This window comes from Pseudophryne corroboree, chromosome 1 (assembly GCF_028390025.1).
Source record: "Pseudophryne corroboree isolate aPseCor3 chromosome 1, aPseCor3.hap2, whole genome shotgun sequence".
Taxonomy (NCBI): Eukaryota; Metazoa; Chordata; class Amphibia; order Anura; family Myobatrachidae; genus Pseudophryne; species Pseudophryne corroboree.
The window spans coordinates 375,583,193-375,603,684 of NC_086444.1; the positions used below are offsets into that span (position 1 = coordinate 375,583,193).

Consider the following 20,492-nt stretch of genomic DNA (forward strand, 5'->3'; position numbering starts at 1 on the left):
GCAGTCTTATGTGAATAGGTACAAATTGTGTTGTGCAATCCAAAGCTGTGAAAAAGGTCAGGCTACTTATCTGACACTACTGCATCTATGTTGTGGAAAAATAAGAATTTACTTACCGATAATTCTATTTCTCGGAGTCCGTAGTGGATGCTGGGGTTCCTGAAAGGACCATGGGGAATAGCGGCTCCGCAGGAGACAGGGCACAAAAGTAAAGCTTTCCGATCAGGTGGTGTGCACTGGCTCCTCCCCCTATGACCCTCCTCCAAGCCAGTTAGGTACTGTGCCCGGACGAGCGTACACAATAAGGGAGGAATTTTGAATCCCGGGTAAGACTCATACCAGCCACACCAATCACACCGTACAACTTGTGATCAAAACCAGTTAACAGTATGATAACAGAGGAGCCTCTGAAAGATGGCTTCCTAACAATAACCCGAATTAGTTAACAATAACTATGTACAATTATTGCAGATAATCCGCACTTGGGATGGGCGCCCAGCATCCACTACGGACTCCGAGAAATAGAATTATCGGTAAGTAAATTCTTATTTTCTCTATCGTCCTAGTGGATGCTGGGGTTCCTGAAAGGACCATGGGGATTATACCAAAGCTCCCAAACGGGCGGGAGAGTGCGGATGACTCTGCAGCACCGAATGAGAGAACTCCAGGTCCTCCTTAGCCAGAGTATCAAATTTGTAAAATTTTACAAACGTGTTCTCCCCTGACCACGTAGCTGCTCGGCAAAGTTGTAATGCCGAGACCCCTCGGGCAGCCGCCCAAGATGAGCCCACCTTCCTTGTGGAGTGGGCCTTTACAGATTTAGGCTGTGGCAGGCCTGCCACAGAATGTGCAAGTTGGATTGTGCTACAGATCCAACGAGCAATCGTCTGCTTAGACGCAGGAGCACCCATCTTGTTGGGTGCATACAATATAAACAACGAGTCAGATTTTCTGACTCCAGCTGTCCTTGCAATATATATTTTTAATGCTCTGACAACGTCCAGTAACTTGGAGTCCTCCAAGTCACTTGTAGCCGCAGGCACTACAATAGGCTGGTTCAGATGAAATGCTGACACCACCTTAGGGAGAAAATGCGGACGAGTCCGCAGTTCTGCCCTGTCCGAATGGAAAATCAGATATGGGCTTTTGTAAGATAAAGCTGCCAGTTCTGACACTCTCCTGGCCGAAGCCAGGGCTAGTAACATGGTCACTTTCCATGTGAGATATTTTAAATCCACCTTTTTTAGTGGTTCAAACCAATGAGATTTTAGAAATTCCAAAACCACATTGAGATCCCACGGTGCCACTGGAGGCACCACAGGAGGCTGTATATGCAGCACTCCCTTAACAAAAGTCTGGACTTCAGGAACTGAAGCCAATTCTTTTTGAAAGAAAATCGACAGGGCCGAAATTTGAACCTTAATAGATCCCAATTTGAGACCCATAGACAATCCTGATTGCAGGAAATGTAGGAATCGACCCAGTTGAAATTCCTCCGTCGGAGCACTCCGATCCTCGCACCACGCAACATATCTTCGCCAAATGCGGTGATAGTGTTGCACGGTTACTTCCTTCCTTGCTTTAATCAAAGTAGGAATGACTTCTTCCGGCATGCCTTTTTCCTTTAGGATCCGGCGTTCAACCGCCATGCCGTCAAACGCAGCCGCGGTAAGTCTTGAAACAGACAGGGACCCTGCTGAAGCAAGTCCCTCCTTAGAGGTAGAGGCCACGGATCTTCCGTGATCATCTCTTGAAGTTCCGGGTACCAAGTCCTTCTTGGCCAATCCGGAACCACTAGTATCGTTCTTACGCCTCTTTGCCGTATAATTCTCAATACTTTTGGTATGACAGGCAGAGGAGGAAACACATACACTGACTGGTACACCCAAGGCGTTACCAGCGCGTCCACAGCTATTGCCTGCGGATCTCTTGACCTGGCGCAATACCTGTCCAGTTTTTTGTTGAGGCGAGATGCCATCATGTCCACCATTGGTCTTTCCCAACGGGTTACCAGCATGTGGAAGACTTCCGGATGAAGTCCCCACTCTCCCGGGTGAAGGTCGTGTCTGCTGAGGAAGTCTGCTTCCCAGTTGTCCACTCCCGGGATGAACACTGCTGACAGTGCTATCACATGATTCTCTGCCCAGCGAAGAATCCTTGCAGCTTCTGCCATTGCACTCCTGCTTCTTGTGCCGCCCTGTCTGTTCACATGGGCGACTGCCGTGATGTTGTCCGACTGGATCAACACCGGTTTTCCTTGAAGCAGAGGTTCTGCCTGGCTTAGAGCATTGTAGATTGCTCTTAGTTCCAGAATGTTTATGTGAAGAGACGTTTCCAGGCTCGTCCACACTCCCTGGAAGTTTCTTCCTTGTGTGACTGCTCCCCAGCCTCTCAGGCTGGCGTCCGTGGTCACCAGGATCCAATCCTGTATGCCGAATCTGCGGCCCTCCAATAGATGAGCACTCTGCAACCACCACAGAAGAGATACCCTTGTCCTTGGAGACAGGGTTATCCGCTGGTGCATCTGAAGATGCGACCCTGACCATTTGTCTAACAGATCCCTCTGGAAAATTCGTGCATGGAATCTGCCGAATGGAATTGCTTCGTAAGAAGCCACCATTTTTCCCAGGACTCTTGTGCATTGATGTACAGACACCTTTCCTGGTTTTAGGAGGTTCCTGACAAGCTCGGATAACTCCTTGGCTTTTTCCTCCGGGAGAAAAACCTTTTTCTGAACCGTGTCCAGAATCATCCCTAGGAACAGCAGACGAGTTGTCGGCATTAACTGGGATTTTGGAATATTCAGAATCCAGCCGTGCTGTTTTAGCACTTCTTGAGACAGTGCTAATCCCCTCTCTAGCTGTTCTCTGGACCTTGCCCTTATTAGGAGATCGTCCAAGTATGGGATAATTAATACGCCTTTTCTTCGAAGAAGAATCATCCTCTCGGCCATTACCTTTGTAAAGACCCGAGGTGCCGTGGACAATCCAAACGGCAGCGTCTGAAACTGATAGTGACAGTTTTGTACAACGAACCTGAGGTACCCCTGGTGTGAGGGGTAAATTGGAACGTGGAGGTACGCATCCTTGATGTCCAAGGACACCATAAAGTCCCCTTCTTCCAGGTTCGCTATCACTGCTCTGAGTGACTCCATTTTGAACTTGAACTTCTTTATGTACAGGTTCAAGGACTTCAGATTTAGAATAGGTCTTACCGAGCCGTCCGGCTTCGGTACCACAAATAGAGTGGAATAATACCCCTTTCCCTGTTGTAGAAGAGGTACCTTGACTATCACCTGCTGAGAGTACAGCTTGTGAATGGCTTCCAAAACCGTCTCCCTTTCGGAGGGGGACGTTGGTAAAGCAGACTTCAGGAAACGGCGAGGCGGATCTGTCTCTAGTTCCAACCTGTACCCCTGAGATATTATCTGCAGGATCCAGGGATCTACCTGCGAGTGAGCCCACTGCGCGCTGAAATGCTTGAGACGACCGCCCACCGCCCCCGAGTCCGCTTGAGAAGCCCCAGCGTCATGCTGAGGCTTTTGTAGAAGCGGGGGAGGGCTTCTGTTCCTGGGAAGGAGCTGCCTGTTGGTGTCTCTTCCCCCTTCCTCTGCCTCGTGGCAGATATGAATATCCCTTTGCTCTCTTGTTTTTAAAGGAACGAAAGGACTGCGGTTGAAAAGTCGGTGTCTTTTTCTGTTGGGGAGTAGCTTGAGGTAAAAAGGTGGATTTCCCGGCTGTAGCCGTGGCCACCAAATCTGATAGACCGACTCCAAATAACTCCTCCCCTTTATACGGCAAAACTTCCATATGCCGTTTTGAGTCCGCATCGCCTGACCACTGTCGCGTCCATAAACTTCTTCTGGCCGAAATGGACATAGCACTTACCCGTGATGCCAGTGTGCAGATATCCCTCTGTGCATCACGCATATAAAGAAATGCATCCTTTATTTGCTCTAAAGACAGTAAAACATTGTCCCTATCCAGGGTATCAATATTTTCAATCAGGGACTCTGACCAAACTACTCCAGCACTGCACATCCAGGCTGACGCTATAGCTGGTCGTAGTATAACACCTGTATGTGTGTATATACTTTTTTGGATATTTTCCATCCTCCTATCTGTTGGATCTTTAAGTGCGGCCGTCTCAGGAGAGGGTAACGCCACTTGTTTAGATAAGCGTGTGAGCGCCTTATCCACCCTAGGAGGTGTTTCCCAGCGCGCCCTAACCTCTGACGGGAAAGGGTATAAAGCTAATAACTTCTTTGAAATTAGCATCTTTTTATCGGGGGCAACCCACGCTTCATCACATACATCATTTAGTTCTTCTGATTCAGGAAAAACTATAGGTAGTTTTTTCACACCCCACATAATACCCTGTTTAGTGGTACCAGTAGTATCAGCTAAATGTAACGCCTCCTTCATTGCCAAAATCATATAACGTGTGGCCCTACTGGAAAATACGGTTGATTCGTCACCGTCGCCACTGGAATCAGTGCCTGTGTCTGGGTCTGTGTCGACCGACTGAGGCAAAGGGCGTTTTACAGCCCCTGACGGTGTTTGAGGCGCCTGGACAGGCACTAACTGATTGTCCGGCCGTCTCATGTCGACAAACGACTGCTTTAGCGTGTTGACACTATCCCGTAATTCCATAAATAAAGGCATCCATTCTGGTGTCGACCCCCTAGGAGGTGACATCCCCATATTTGGCAATTGCTCCGCCTCCACACCAATATCGTCCTCATACATGTCGACACACACGTACCGACACACAGCAGACACACAGGGAATGCTCTTAACGAAGACAGGACCCCACTAGCCCTTTGGGGAGACAGAGGGAGAGTTTGCCAGCACACACCAAAAGCGCTATATATGACAGGGATAGCCTTATAATAAGTGCTCCCTGTATAGCTGCTTTTATAATATAATTTTTGCCACTATTTTGCCCCCCCTCTCTTGCTTTACCCTGTTTCTGTAGTGCAGTGCAGGGGAGAGACCTGGGAGCCGTCCTGACCAGCGGAGCTGTGTAAGGAAAATGGCGCTGTGTGCTGAGGAGATAGGCCCCGCCCCTTTTCCGGCGGGCTCGTCTCCCGCTCTTTAGTGTATTCTGGCAGGGGTTAAATATCTCCATATAGCCCCGGAGGCTATATGTGAGGTATTTTTTAGCCAAATAGGTTTTCATTTGCCTCCCAGGGCGCTCCCCTCCCAGCGCCCTGCACCCTCAGTGACTGCCGTGTGAAGTGTGCGGAGAGGAAAATGGCGCACAGCTGCAGTGCTGTGCGCTACCTTTAGAAGACTGAGGAGTCTTCTGCCGCCGATTCTGGACCTCTTCATGTTTCAGCATCTGCAAGGGGGCCGGCGGCGAGGCTCCGGTGACCATCCAGGCTGTACCTGTGATCGTCCCTCTGGAGCTGATGTCCAGTAGCCAAGAAGCCAATCCATCCTGCACGCAGGTGAGTTCACTTCTTCTCCCCTAAGTCCCTCGTTGCAGTGATCCTGTTGCCAGCAGGACTCACTGTAAAATAAAAAACCTAAGCTAAACTTTCTCTAAGCAGCTCTTTAGGAGAGCCACCTAGATTGCACCCTTCTCGGCCGGGCACAAAAATCTAACTGGCTTGGAGGAGGGTCATAGGGGGAGGAGCCAGTGCACACCACCTGATCGGAAAGCTTTACTTTTGTGCCCTGTCTCCTGCGGAGCCGCTATTCCCCATGGTCCTTTCAGGAACCCCAGCATCCACTAGGACGATAGAGAAACAGGATTTATGTTCTTACCTGGTTAAATCCTTTTCTTAGAGTCCACAGGGACACTGGCTACAGCCAGGATTGGTGACAGTCTAGCCACCAAATAGTTAAAAGAAAAAATATATTCCCAGCAACTCTAGACTCCCTATCCACTAAACCCTGCCCCCAGCCACCCAGTTTGGTTAGCACGGAGAGAAGACCAGCACACGCACACCTTACATGCACCTTCAATCCAACAGAGAATCAGTACACAGGAACTAATCCTCACAAGCCAGGTGCATCAGGGTGGTCGGTGATGCATTTGAAGAAAAGGATTTACCCAGGTAAGAACATAAATCCTGTTTTCTTCTGTCATCCGCTAGGGGGTACAGGGACATTGGAACATCCAAAAGCGGTCCCCTGAGCTGCACTGAGAACTTAACGCCTAAAGGCCACATCTGAAGACAAAGGTATCAAAGGCGTAGAAACAAAAGGTTGGGCAGGAGACCACGTGGCTGCTTTATAAAGCTGCTTTGCCAAAGCACCACTCATCCACCCACGAGGGTCCAACAGACCGGGTGGAATGAGCAGTCACCCCAGCCGGGACAAGAAGATCTACAGCAGAGTAGGCATGGAGTGGATAGTCAAGCGGAATAACCTGGCCAATGTTTGTTTGGAGGCCTGCCAGCCCCACTTGTGAAAATCATAGAGGAGAAAAAGAATACAATTTTCGACGATCTCTGGTCCTGTCTACATTTATACGGAGAGTCCTCAAGATATCCAGAGACGCATCCACTGGGGCAGTGCTCGAAGCGTCGTAAGCTGGAACCCCAATCTCTCAATTAATGTGGAACTTCGACACAACCCAGCGTCGATAACACAACTGCAAGAAAGATGAGAAAGTGAGAGTGACAAGATAACATGCTCAGGTCGGACACCCCCCCGGCGAGACGCAGTAGCAACTAAAGATATCTTCCACGTGAGTCAACATATGTTCACAGTGGCTAAAGGATCAAAGGGAGCGAACTGCAGCGTCCGAAGAACCAAAAAGACAGGTTACATGGATTCACCGGGGGCAGAAACAGTGGCTGTACATGAAAGACACTTCGAAAAAAATATTGAGAGCAATTTGTCTCTGAAAAAGAACAGAAAGGGCAGATTCAAGGAAGATTGCTGTAGGCCCAAATCCATGCCCGCCTGCAGAAACAAAAGGACCCGTGAATGCCAGAAAGACTTCTCACCACTCATCATTCAACGTTGGGCAGTGGAAGCTCCTCTAGCCGCAGCGCATGAAGTACTGGCCAAAGTTTGTTTTGAAGACGGCCAACTCCTCCTAGATCCATCATACAGTACCAAACAAAGCATCAGACTTCCTAATAGAAGTTGTAGCCTGCACGTAGACCCGTAGGTCTCTAACCACATCCAAAGACAAGTCAACCTCTGCCAATCCTCAGAAGGAGGAGACCACAATTGGCTGATTTATGTGGACACCCGAAACCACCTTAAGTAAAAACTCCGCTTTTGTACGAAGCTCCGCTCTGTCTTCATGAAAAACCAAGAAAGGACTTTTACATGACAGGGCACCTAATTCGGACACCCTTCTCGCAGATGCTAAAGCTAGGAGTAGGACAGCTTTCCAGCTCATATTTTAGAGCCGCCTTATCCAAAGGCTCGAAAATTGCCGATCTCAAAAAAAAAAAAATATATAAAAAAAAAATTGAGCACGAAATTTAAATCCCACAGGGCGGTGGGAGGACGAAAGGGTGGTTGTATTCTTAACACACCCTGTAAAAATGTCTGGACCTCCTGCACGGATGCCAGACGTTTCTGGAAAAAGAGTGAGAGGGTCGAGACCTGTACCTTTAAGGATCCTAATCTCAACCCACCATCCAAACCATTTTGGAGAAACTTCAACAGTCTAGTAAGGAGGAACTCCCTGGGGTTCCAACCCTTAGGTTGGCACCAGACCATGTACTTCTTCCAGATTCTATGGTAATGTGCCGCAGTTACTGGCTTCCTTGCAGCTAACATGGTCGGAATAACTGATCTCGGGATACCTTTGTCTCTTAGTATCCTGGTCTCAAGAAGCATGCCGTCAAAAGTAGATGGTTCAGATCTGGGTGAAGGAATGGGCCCTGTAACAGGTCCTCCCTCTGCGGTAGTCTCCAAGGATCTTCTGCCTTAAGTCCCCTCAGGTCCAAGTACCAACTTCTGCAAGACCAGTCTGGTGCTATTAAAATCAATCACGCCCTTTACAGTTTCACCTTCTTTAATACTCTTGGTAAAAGGGGAAATGACGGGAAGATGTACACTAGTTCGTATGTCCAAGGAATCGCCAGCGCGTCCATCGCCTCTGCTGCTGGATCCCGCGTCCTGGCCACATCTTGGCAGCTGTTGGTTGTTCCGAGAGGCCATTAGGTCTATCTGCGGTAGGCCCCACCATCGTACCACTGACTTGAATACCTGAGGGTGTAGACACCACTCCCCTGGACGCATATCCTGATGGCGGAGGTAGTCTGCTTCCCAATTTTCCACTTCTGGAATGAAGACTCCCGACAGGATTATGTTGCGCTTTTTTTTCTGTCCAAGACAGAATCTTTGTGGCATCTTTTAAAGCCATGTGGCTTCTTGTTCCTCCCTGATGGGTTTATGTATGCTGTCGCCATCACATTGTTCGACTGCACTCACATGTTGGGCCCAGACTAGATATTCCGCTATCAGAAGTGCATTGTAAATGGCTCTTAGCTCCAGTACATTTATTGGGAGACTGCTTTCCTGCAGTGACCATCTTCCCTGAAACTGATGGCTGTCCATTACTGCTCCGTATCCTCTGACACTGGCATCTGTTGTCAAATTTTCCAATCCCAGATTCCAAGCCTCTTTCCTGCCGCTAGGTTTTTGTGGACCGACCACCAAATTAACGAGGTCCTGGCCTGGGGCGACAAGCAAATCCGTCAGTGAAGTAAATCCATGCCTGCCCCCTGAGCAATCAGATTCAGTTAAAAGGGTCTGGAATGTAGTCTGCTGTATTGGATCGCTTCGAAGGATGCCGACATCTTTCCTAGAAGCCGTACAAAGATGCAGAGACAGAGTCTGGTTCTGTAGCACCTGACGTACCATTGCCTTGATGTCTTGGATCTTGTCTTCTGGGAGAAACACCCTCAGTCGTACCGTTCCTAAAATGAGACCCAGAAATTGGATCCTCTGTGTCTGTTGCAGATGCGATTTCTTGAAATTCACGATCCATCCGTGTCGAATCAGAAACTGAGTGATCTGAGCAACCAGGATCAACTGGTCTTGAGAGGAAGCCTTGATAAGAAGGTCGTCCAGGTATGGTATAATCGTTACTCCTAACTATCTCAATTTCGCTACCATTACCGCCATAATCTTTGTGAAGACTCTCGGGGCTGAAGATAGGCCAAACAGTAGAGCTCTGAACTGGTAATGAGTCTTACCCACTGCAAACTGTAAGTAGGCTTGGTGCAGGGTCCAGATTGGGACATGGAGGTATGCATCCTTTATGTCCACGGACACCATGAACTCCCGTTGTTCCAATCCCACAATAACTGTCTGTATGGATTTCATCTTGAATCTGTAAACAGTTAGGAATTGATTTAACGTCTTTAAATGGAGGATTGGCCTGAGAGAGAGACTCATCCGGTTTCGGCACTACAAAAAGGCTGAATAAAATTCTGTTCCTCTGAGACGTCGGGATAGGCAGAATTACTTCCGTCTGAAGTAACTTTTGAATGGCCGAGTCTAATGCCTTAGCTTCTTGAGGACACAGAGGTAGGCCTGTCGTAAACAACTGACTGAGGTCGGTTCAGAAATTCTATTTTGTATACCTGGGTAATAGTATTGTTGATCCAGACATCTGGCGAGGTTTCTGCCCAGGTGTCCTGAAACCTTTCCAATCGTGCACCCACCATAGGAGACCCAAGATGAGCTGGGAGACAGTCATGCCACGGCTGTGGACTGGGCATGGCCTCTATTTCCACGAGCTTGACCGCCAAAACCTCTTCCTCGAGCTCGAAAGGATTGAGGCCTAAATGAATTGAACACCAGACCAGAGTAGTTTCTTCTGACCGGTGGCGTAGTTCTAGAATACGTGGTAGGCAGAAATGTAGAGTTTCCTGCTGTTGCCTGTGAAATCCATTTGTCTAATTCTAGACCAAATAAAGCCTCCCCTCTGAAGGGGGATCGCCTCCACTGCCGCCTTTGAGTTTGAGTCCACTTGCCATTACCTTAGCCACAGGATCCTTCTGGCTAATATAGCCAAAGCAGAGATGCATGACACTATCCTGCTAGAATCCTTTGTAGCTTGGCAAATAAGATTTTACTTACTGGTAAATCTATTTCTCGTAGTCCGTAGAGGATGCTGGGCGCCCGTCCCAAGTGCGGACTTCTTCTGCAATACTTGTATATAGTTATTGCTTCAATAAGGGTTACGTTATTGTTGCATCGGGCGTGAACTGATGCTATGTTATTGTCATACTGTTTACTGGATTGTTATCACAAGTTATACGGTGTGATTGGTGTGGCTGGTATGAATCTTGCCCTTGGATTAACAAAAATCCTTTCCTCGTACTGTCCATCTCCTCTTGGCACAGTACTCTAACTGAGGTCTAGAGGAGGGGCATAGAGGGAGGAGCCAGTGCACACCAGGAACTAAATTCTTTCTTAAAGTGCCCATGTATCCTGCGGAGCCCGTCTCTCCCCATGGTCCTTACGGAGTCCCCAGCATCCTCTAGGACGTTAGAGAAAGATCAAAAACCTCAGGTTCCTTAACCTTTTCTTCTATGAAGTTAAGGACCTGTTTTACCGCTTCAATAGGGGATTCTAATCCCCTGACATCATCCTCCTCCTGAGGACCGACATCAATAATCGGCTCTACGGACTCCTCCTCCTCTTCAGACTCTTCTTGCAGGATAGGGAGGGGTCTCTACCGCTTTACGCACACTCTTTTCTGCCTGTGCTGGCCGAGTTCATTTTACGTGCTGCATGAAAAAGTCCTTATACACTGCCCTGAGAGAAACACTAACAAACATTAAATCCCCTTCTGTAGCTGGACTCTGCTTGTCCACTCCCCTCAGGGAAAATTTTGCGCTCTATCTACGCGCCTTGGACAGAAAAAAAAAAAATGTCCAAAAGTGAAATTTTCTGTACATCTCGCAGCCCCTTGTATAACCTATCCAGCTGCTACTGTTCTCCCTCCACCTATACACCGCGCTGCACACTTGAGGGATGAAAGTTCTGCCTCCTAAAGCCATATATTTTAGCTGTCAGCAGCATAGCGATCTGCGTGCCCACCAGGAACCCTGTTACCTCAGCTCCTCCTGTGACCTATCCGGCTGCGCGTATGGCCTTTGACCACCGCTATGAGCCTCCAGTCTTGGGTCCTTGCGCTGTGCTGCCGCTGGATCTCCGCTATGCGGTGACCTCAGCGGCTGAGTTTAGTAGCTCCTGTAGCAGCGCTACCACCCGCGGGGGGAGCCATCCCTACTACTATAAGCCGTCTGCTGCGTGCAATGCCCTTGTACTCATTGCTTGAAGATCTGTAAAGTGAGATGCTGATCCCTTCAAACGGGATCTTTGTCTCACTGTAATGGACTGTGGGAGCCTGCACCGTTCTTATAGGCTTGATTGGCCCACTTTCTTTAAAGATTAAAGAGAAAAATCTCTGCATGGAGCAAGAGCTCCTTTCCTGTGCTGCTACATCCAGCACAATTTTTCAAACCGGAGGGATGGGCTGCGTGAAGGGGGAGGAGCCAGCTGTGCATTTTTTTTTATTTTTTACTATATTGCGCTACCTCCGGTCTGCATCCTTCACACCCCAGCTGTCTAGGTTCTCCAGTGACCCTAGTGGATTAAACAGAAATCTGCCTCCCAATTCTGAACGCCAGGACTGAACACCGCTGACAGTCAGAAGGTACCATCATGCCCAGCGAATCATGCATCCGACTTTTTTCTTTGCGCCGCGGCTGCTCAAGTGCCTCCCTGGTGGTTTATGTAGGCGACAGCAGTTGCATTGTCTGATTGCACCTTGACTAGACGCCCCTGGAGGAGTGGCTGAGCCATGCAAAGAGCCTTGCGCCAGGACATTGATCGGAAGCTGGCACTCATGAGACATCCACTGGCCCTGGAAGGACTGTTGACAAGAAGCAGGCCATCCGATAGTTCAGGATTGCTTAACACAGGGCTCAGATCCCTTTGAGGAATCAAGACGACACCTGCCCTCTGGCCTTCCTTGCAGACGCCAAAAGTAGTCGCTCACTTTGAGGAGTGCCAAAGGCAATTTTAGATGCCGACAAAGTGGCGGTCTAACTCCCGTCCTAAAAGAGTATCCCCGGAATATGGAAGCACTTCTAAGGCCTTCTTAGAATTTGTATCTGTCCGCCTAGAGCGCAGCCAGAGTGCCCTATTGGCCACAAGCCTAGATGCCAACACCTTGGATGCTAAGATCCCAGTGTCAACGGCCACCCCTTGTGTGCAACAAGAGACAGTGCGTTCCTGCTGGTCTAGAGCAGAGGCCATCCTCCAGTTCCTCTGCTCAGCAACTGACAGCCTTAGCCACCCAAGCAGATGCCAGAGCAGGACTTGTAATAACTCCCATGTTGAAATAAGCTGTTTTAAGGAAGTTCTCAAGCTTCTGGTCTGTGGGATCCTTAAGGGAATACTCATCCGGAATAGGGAGGACAGATGACCTAACTAGGAGAGCAACATATATGTGTCCACCAGAGGCAGGGTCTCCCATCTGGCCTCATTCTTATCCGCTAACATATAAAAGGAAGCCATGTGCTTGGATAGCTAAAAGCGCCTAGTAGGCTAAGCCCATGCTGCTTCCAGGAGGTCCCAGAAGCTGTGTGGAAGCCAGAAACTCCGTTGCTTCCTGTTTCTGTCACTTAAAGACAGGAGTTTTGGATTTAGTAGCCTCGTCTGAATCCTCAATGAGTAGAATGGAATTAACTGCCTTGACTAATGCCTCCACGTCCACCAGAGATAGAGAATCCTCAGTAAGTGTCCACCTCTGAGGCGACGGATTCGCTAGCAACATGGGCTGAGGAAATGTCTGAGTCAGGAAAAAAGCCTGCGTCTGGACGTCCTATTCCTGTATCGCAGGTGAGCCAACTCTTGCACCGACTGAGCAAACAACGGCATACAAGGAGGCTCAACAGAGACAGCTTGGGAAGCCTGCACCAGTGGACCACTGAATGTGGGTATGCATCCCGCTACACTGGAGGGGGGAACTGATGCGGAAGCCCAAGCCGGTTCCTGAGTGGACGGTGCAGCTGTAAGGGATATCCCACAGTGTAGCTGTGAAGTAACACACCAAGGCCATAGTTGTCCGGATCCTGGGTAGAGAGTGTTAACACAGACTCTATAACTGCGTGGCACAGGAACACTCACCTCCTTGGGAGCTCTTTCTTGGAAGACTTATTAATGCAATGCAAGCGTGGCTCCACGCACAAAGGCTGATGCAATGATGTGTACGGTAGGGGAGTGCAAAAGTGTCAAACGCACACCCAAATACAATATGTGGGTCAGCAGCAAAAATATCTATATTATGTGCAATATAGATATTATAACTGGCCAAGTCTAACAGACCACTGGGGTATTCAAAGCAGGACACAGGGACACCAGAATGACATACACACAGACCACTCAAAGCAAAAGAAAAAGTGGGCAATGATACTGAACTATTTAGCCACTGAAGCAGGAAGGAGATCTGTACTATAACCAGGCTGCTGTGAGCAAGGGAGCCAGGGTTCTCTCTTTCAGCACTGTGCACAGGCAAGCAATATGGAGAAAATGGCAGCCCAGCGTCCCAGGAGTATGGGAGAAAGAGAGGAGGAGTCAGACTGAGACCGGCAGGCAACAGTGTTGCAAGCGTGCTCAGGGATGGGGGAGGGGCCAATAGGCTGCACCTGCCTCCCACTGAGGTGAAAAAACCATCAGCGACTTTGGCCTTCACTGCTGCAGCAGTGACCCGCTAAACACTGCCCTGGTGACCTAGTGTGCTGAACAGCGCACTGGGCCACCACTTCACCCTCACAGTCTGTGGTCTCCAACACCAGCATTGAATTGCTGTAAAGCTGCGGCTCCCTGTAAGCAGGGAACCAGTCTCTTACCTGCCGAGTCGTCTAGCAGCAGTGTGCTCTATACCCTCCTGGACACCTGTGGAGGAAGTCACCAGCCCAGTCGCTGTTGCTGACAGCACTGAGTGTTGGAGCAGCTATGAGGGTGTCATATAGAACGCCTGTACAGACCGCTCAGCAAAGAAATAAAGAGTAAATAAAATTAACTGGGGAACCACTTAAGTGCAGCCCCCCACAAAATGGTTGCCGTTCCTGCTGACACCAAACCTAAACTGGCTGGCTGGGAGCAGGGTATAGTGGAGATGCAGTCTGGGGTGCTGGAACTATTTTATTTTTTATTTTTAACTATTTGGTGCCCATACTCTCACCTCTCCAAGCTATACAGTGTCCTAGTTAACGACATAATAAAGGTGATTTTGAAAAAACTTACAGCCCTTGCCTATTCGCTTTTATTTGTTTGATATATAGTCAGGGACGTACGGTGAGGTAAATGGATCAGGAGGCACTGTCTCACCTGTCAGCCTTTTAACTCCACAGTTTAGACTATAAAAATGGTTAGAATACAAAGAAATTATTCTACCATATTCTTTGTATTTTTCATATACCGTATATACTCGAGTATAAGCAGACTTTTTCAGCACTTTCTTTTGTGCTAAAAAAGCCACCTCGGCTTATACTCGAGTCAGCTTTAGTGCCAGATATGCCCCACAGTGCCAGGTGTGCCAGATATACCCCACAGTGCTAGATACTTACCCTACGTTGCTCCCGCGCTGTCTTCTGAAGGAGGGACACAGAGAGCGCAGCGCGCCGCTCTCCTGTGTCCCTCCTGCATCTCCAGCGGCGTCTGAGTGGTAAAGGAAGTGCACGAACCAGCACTTCCTTTAAAACACGCCACTGCCGCCGGAGATGCAGGAGGGGCACAGGAGAGCCGCGCGCTGCGCTCTCCATGTCCCTCCCTCAGAAGACAGCGCGGGAGCGACGGAGGGTAAGTATCTGGCACTGTGGGGCACATCTGGCACTGTGGGGCACATCTGGCACTGTGGGGCACATCTGGCACTATGAGGTCTGTGTACGGGTAGAGCTGCATTTCCCACCCTAGGCTTATACTCGAGTCAATAAGTTTTCCCAGGTTTTTGTGGTAAAATTAGGTGCCTCGGCTTATATTCAGGTCGACTTATACTCTACTATATACGGTACTTTAACTAGTCAAAACTCTGGCGTGTACGTTAGTATGACAGGAAAATAGGATTTTGGTACTTACCAGGTAAATCCTTTTCTTTGAATCCATAGGGGGCACTGGAGTACTCTTGGGATATGGACGGGCGTAGCCGAACAAAGGCACTGAATATTCAAATTTAGGACTCTCCCCCCTCCATATCCCCGAGTACCTCAGTGTACTTTGTCAGTGTTTTTTACTGAGCGAACAGGATACAGAGAGGTTGACAATGGAGAATACCTATAACATAACGGACAACAACAAAGTTGACCCATAACCTTATTGTCAACTAAACAGTTGACACCATAACCATAACATAACGGACAACAACGTTGACCCATAACCTTACTGTCAACTAAACAGTTGACACCATAACCGATAGAACTTTATAATTTGAACCAATCGGTGAAAATGTGTTATTATAAGCTCCTCTGAGCTTAATATTAATCAAGTAAACTTGTTACCCTAAGCTCCCTTGAGCTTAAAACAACCCAGGTAAAACTGCTCTGGGTGGGCGTCCAGTGCCCCCTATGGATTCAAAGAAAAGGATTTACCTGGTAAGTACCAAAATCCTATTTTCTTTATCATCCACTAGGGGTCACTGGAGTACTCTTGGGACGTACCAAAGCTTCCCTCGTGGGCGGGAGAGCTGTTTGATACTTGTAACAGTAGGCAGCCCAAAGCTATATGCTGATGGCGCCACCATTCATAACGTGTAAACGTGCACAAACGTGGTGCACTAAAGGCTATGTAGCCGCGTCGTAGACGCTCCACGACCCGCTGGGTCTGACATTCCCACAGAACCTGTGGGATGAGCTATTACTAACATAGGCGATTGTAACTTAGCCTTAAAGTAAGCCTGACTTGTAGTCATTATTATTATCCAACTGGAATAATGTCTGCTGAGAAACTGGCTAACCCCAGTTGGCAGTATCATAGAGAACCAACAACGTATTCATATCACGTACTGTAGACGTTCGGGACATATATAAACGCGTAATGCGTGTACCACATTCAGAATTCTAGAATGTGCTGTCCACACAAAAACCACTAATGGTATATTGATGTGAAGAATACAAAAGCGAATTCGTCCTGAGAAAACTGAAATACGGTGGCTTGGAATACAAGGCACCCAAATATGAAAACAAAAACCCTTTCCGAAGCCAAGGCTATAAGAAAAAAAGTGAGAAACTTAATTCCCATTTGTTGAAAAGGTCCAAAATATGAAAACTGTAAGAAATCTGAACCCCACCTCAAGTCGCCTGGCGCTGTAGGTGGGATAAATAGAGTCTGAACTTTGATGACACCTTGTAGAAATGTGTGTACAGACGCAAATCGATGCAACCGTCTTTGAATATAAGTTTACCACACCGATACCTGCACTCCTAGTGTAGATCAACGCAGTTTTCCATCCCACCCCGTTTAACAGAATACGGGTAACGTGAAGGATGATGTTGTAAACTTCCGAGGTTTACAACCTATGTAAGCACACGAAATTTTGTAATAATGAGCTGCCTTAAGCGGCTTACAAGTTAACATGGTTGGTATAACCGATACTGTAATGCTCTATTTCTTAAGAGGGCGGTCTGAACCCTCACCCCGTCAACCGCAAGTGCGGTACATAGATAATAGGTACATAGGTAACTATGGGTAAAAGAACGTTCCCTGATGTAACAGTTTGAACGTATTATGAGCGGGCCAAGATCGTGTGCAAGTATTCCTTGGAAATTCGAGAAGCAAGCTTTACCGAAACCCTTGAGATACCACCAGTATGACTGTGACGAACTGTCTTATGATCCGTTTTAGCAACGGAGAGAGCAGCGGAAACTGGTGGAGCCAGATACACGATGCTGAATGACCACACGAATGTGAGAAACTCCACCGCCACTGCCCTTGTGATCTGTCGTTCTGTACACATACTGAGCGTTTGTAATTGTGGCGAAATGCCATCATGTATACCTGAGGGTAACCCCTTGTGTGGACTCACATATGAAACACCTCTGGATTTAATGTCCAGTTTTCAGGATCCAAATCCTGACGGGTGAGATCATCTGTCTAAGAGATGTCCACTCACGGAATGATCTCTTGACATTTTCACATAATGGTGTTCTGAGCCATTGAGGATTTGAGTTACCTGCCGCATTGCCATGCGGCTTCTTGGTTCTCCTGGTTGTTGTGTATACAACTGCCATTGCCTTGTCTGACTGTTCCTGGTTAGACTGAAAGCGAAGCATGTATTGCATTGTAAAATGCACGTAGTTCCAGGACCTTTTGCACATAGTTCCAGGACCCTTATTGACAGCAATCTGTCGTGATTTTGGAACCTTTGTCGCTGATATTATTTAACTACAACTCCTGAACCTCTGCGACTCTAGTCCAGAGTATATACCCCCTCGCCCCTCTGTGGGACACGCAAGTGAAGGGCGGCGAACTAAATCGCTTCGAAACACATCATTATTCTTAACAGGTGAATACACCAATGTACCGCTAGTGTGCGTGTTTTGCACTAATTACTAGCTGTACATTTGTCCTTGCTGGTGTAGTAGGTAAAAGTCTTTGATTTACCGTATTTATAATCTTACCTAAGAATTAACATCATTTAGACGGAATTAGATGCGATTATTTTTGAACTTGATCTGCTACCTCAGTCTATTTTAGTAACGCAAGTTAGAGGAACTTTGTTGAGACAGAGTCCTTATGAGCAGATCATCTAATATAAAGAAAACTCTGTTGAGACAGAGTTCTTATGTGAGATGAGCTATCATCACCAACATCACTTTGGTAAATACCCGAGGCGATAAGAAACAGTAGACCTGACATGGTTAATGTTGTGGCGATTAGCAAACGCTAGAACCTGTGATAAACCAACCAGAATTGATATGGCTGCAATATGCAAATACTAACCGCAGAAAATCCATTTCCCACTGCAGTAAGTGACTTGTGTTTGGTTTTGCTCAAACAGAGAGAAATAAGTCACTCTGACTCTGTTGGTGTACCACTGCCTGTTATAAAGACAGCTGAAAAGCAGCAGAGACTAAATGGCAACATGCCAAACTGTTCGACAGAGGCAGTTTCGCCCTTTAATCTGTAAATAGCTGAGACAACCCTGAGTTGAAGTTTTGAAACCTCGCAAATGTAACATGTAAACACGCGGTTCCACAATTGGAAAAGAGGTCATCAAACCACTGGCTTGCTGACTGTAGCGTCTTGTTTACAAGGCGTGACTGTTTTGTACCACCGCTTATAAGGGATAAAACGCCGTTTGCATTTTGATACTGGATGCGTAATGAGTGTATCAAATTTAGGAGCAAACAAGCTCTGGCCTTGTCGCGCTTAACTAGCGACGATGAAAGTAACCGGCGTTAGCAGAAGCTTTACAGATATACTCTGTAGCTTATTTTAACAGCGATCGTCATTGTTTATACATAGATTATAGTAACCCAAATGTATCCTGGGTTTTTATAAAGTTTGACAGACACGCATTTACCAATAGCGTCAAAAACCCCCGCACTATCTGATTGCTGGACTAATGTTCCCTTCTCACACGTAGTTATCGGTGTGAGATTTGACATAACATTGTGCATTTAAATTATAATACCAGTAAAATAAACAGTCTGGTACCCAAAGGGACTTTGGCCGTTTTGGAAAGACTGTCTTTTGTTAGAGCTGACGGATTCACTTCCGAGACACCGTTACCGCTCTTTTAATTTGAATTGCCAACGTAAGCCTTTAAAATTATTTCTAGTCTGCACTAGAGCCTTGCTCGCTATGTAGACCGACACCACAATAGGCAACAGACAGACACTTGTGTGTAATATCTATATATGTTATTGTTGAACATATTAAACTGATGGTTGTTTCTCTCTACTGAAACTTTAGTAAAAAACAAAAGATTTATTCGATGTGAAGAGAAACTAGAGTTGTGAAAAGCAGTTCACATGGGCATATGAAACCCGAACCAAATTCCTACTAACCCCCCTGCGCCTCTGGTGGCTTAGAGATGTAGGGCAGGAATGTTCTAGAATTATGTAGAAATACAGATTACATGGCTAACTTATGTAAAACCTGAACCAAAAATTCCCACTAACACCCCTGCGCCTCCTTGTGGAGTAGAGGTGTATGGCTGGAATGTTCTGGAATTATAAACTGGAAAAACAGCAATGATTAAAATGGCCGTTATGCCATGCTTTCACAGAAAATCACAGTACCGGTTACCTGCTGCAGTGTTAGTATAGGCTTAATAGCCTATTATACAGTTAATATAGGCTTAATAGCCTATTATACAGTGATAACACAGGTGTAGGATACAGTAAAATACATGCATTTAATTAGCCTCCATTAATATGAACACTGCCTGCAGTGACTGTTATTATCTTGCAGCCTTAACAGAAAATAACAGAAAACATGGGTAAACCTGCAATAGGTTAAGCCACTGATAGCCTATTGCCAGCCAAAGCCTCATATATATATTATATATATATAAAATGTGCTTAAACATATAATCACAGTCCATTCTGATATTATACCCAGTCTCCCTGCCAGCAAAAAGCTTCATTATATATTATATATATAAAATGTGCTGAAACATCAGTTTTATACTGATGTTATAGGCCATTACACTGTTGAAAACGCTGCCTATTGTTAACCCATGCAGCCTTTGCTGCTGCTATGGGCATTACTCCCCCTCCCCCCTCCTGCAGCTGCGCTGCTTGTGAGGTAATGTTACCTGCAGCGTACGGGGAGCGGGTGCAGGGAGAGTAGGAGAGCGCTGTGTATAGCGCCGGGGAGCCGTCCGGAAGAGCGGGCGGCGCCTTCCTACTCCGGTTAGCGGCGTGCGGTGTCCTTACTGGAAGAGCGGCCGGCGTCCGTGAGTGACGTGCGGCCGCTCTGTTAGCACACGGAGTCTCGGCGGGGCCTCTTCCTCCCTGTAGTGGTGCCGGGCAATCAGCGCTGTGAGAGCGGCCGGCGTCTGAGTGACGTGCGGCCGCTCTGCGCGTAGCAGGACCCCTTCAGCGGCGGCTTCAGCGGCGGGGTGAGGGGTCCAGGCGAGCCAACTCACTGCTGGGCTTCCGACAGACGGGATGCTGCTGTCTGCATCCCGTCTGCCAATAACACATACTGATTGCATATAAACAAGTTGCAGCACACCTTTCTCTGGGACTTACTTGGTTACAGTATCACCTTCCCACACAGCAGGGCGGCAGCGTGAGCTGACCGCCCTGACCCCACCATACCTTGTGCTGCTGTAAGCTCTGTCCATGTGACGGCTTTCATCCTGGCTGTGACGGGCTTCTGTCTGTAAGCTCCGTTTCAGCCTCCAGCTTCTCATCTTGGCTGTGACGGGGCTTCTGCTGTAAGCTCCTTGCAGCTGTAGTTTCTTCCAGCTCTTTGTCTCATCCTGGCTGTGACGGAGCATCTTTCTGTAAGCTCTGTTCAGCTTGCAGGAGACAGTGGCTGCCT

At 47.7% G+C, this 20,492-nt stretch overlaps 1 protein-coding gene across 2 annotated transcripts in view; it reads right to left on the bottom strand.

The window, feature by feature from the left end:
* The window catches only part of RNF10 (ring finger protein 10), a 44,362-nt gene that overhangs the window by 3,988 nt on the left and 19,882 nt on the right, over window positions 1-20,492 (bottom strand). The gene's annotated exons all lie outside the window — the stretch shown is intronic.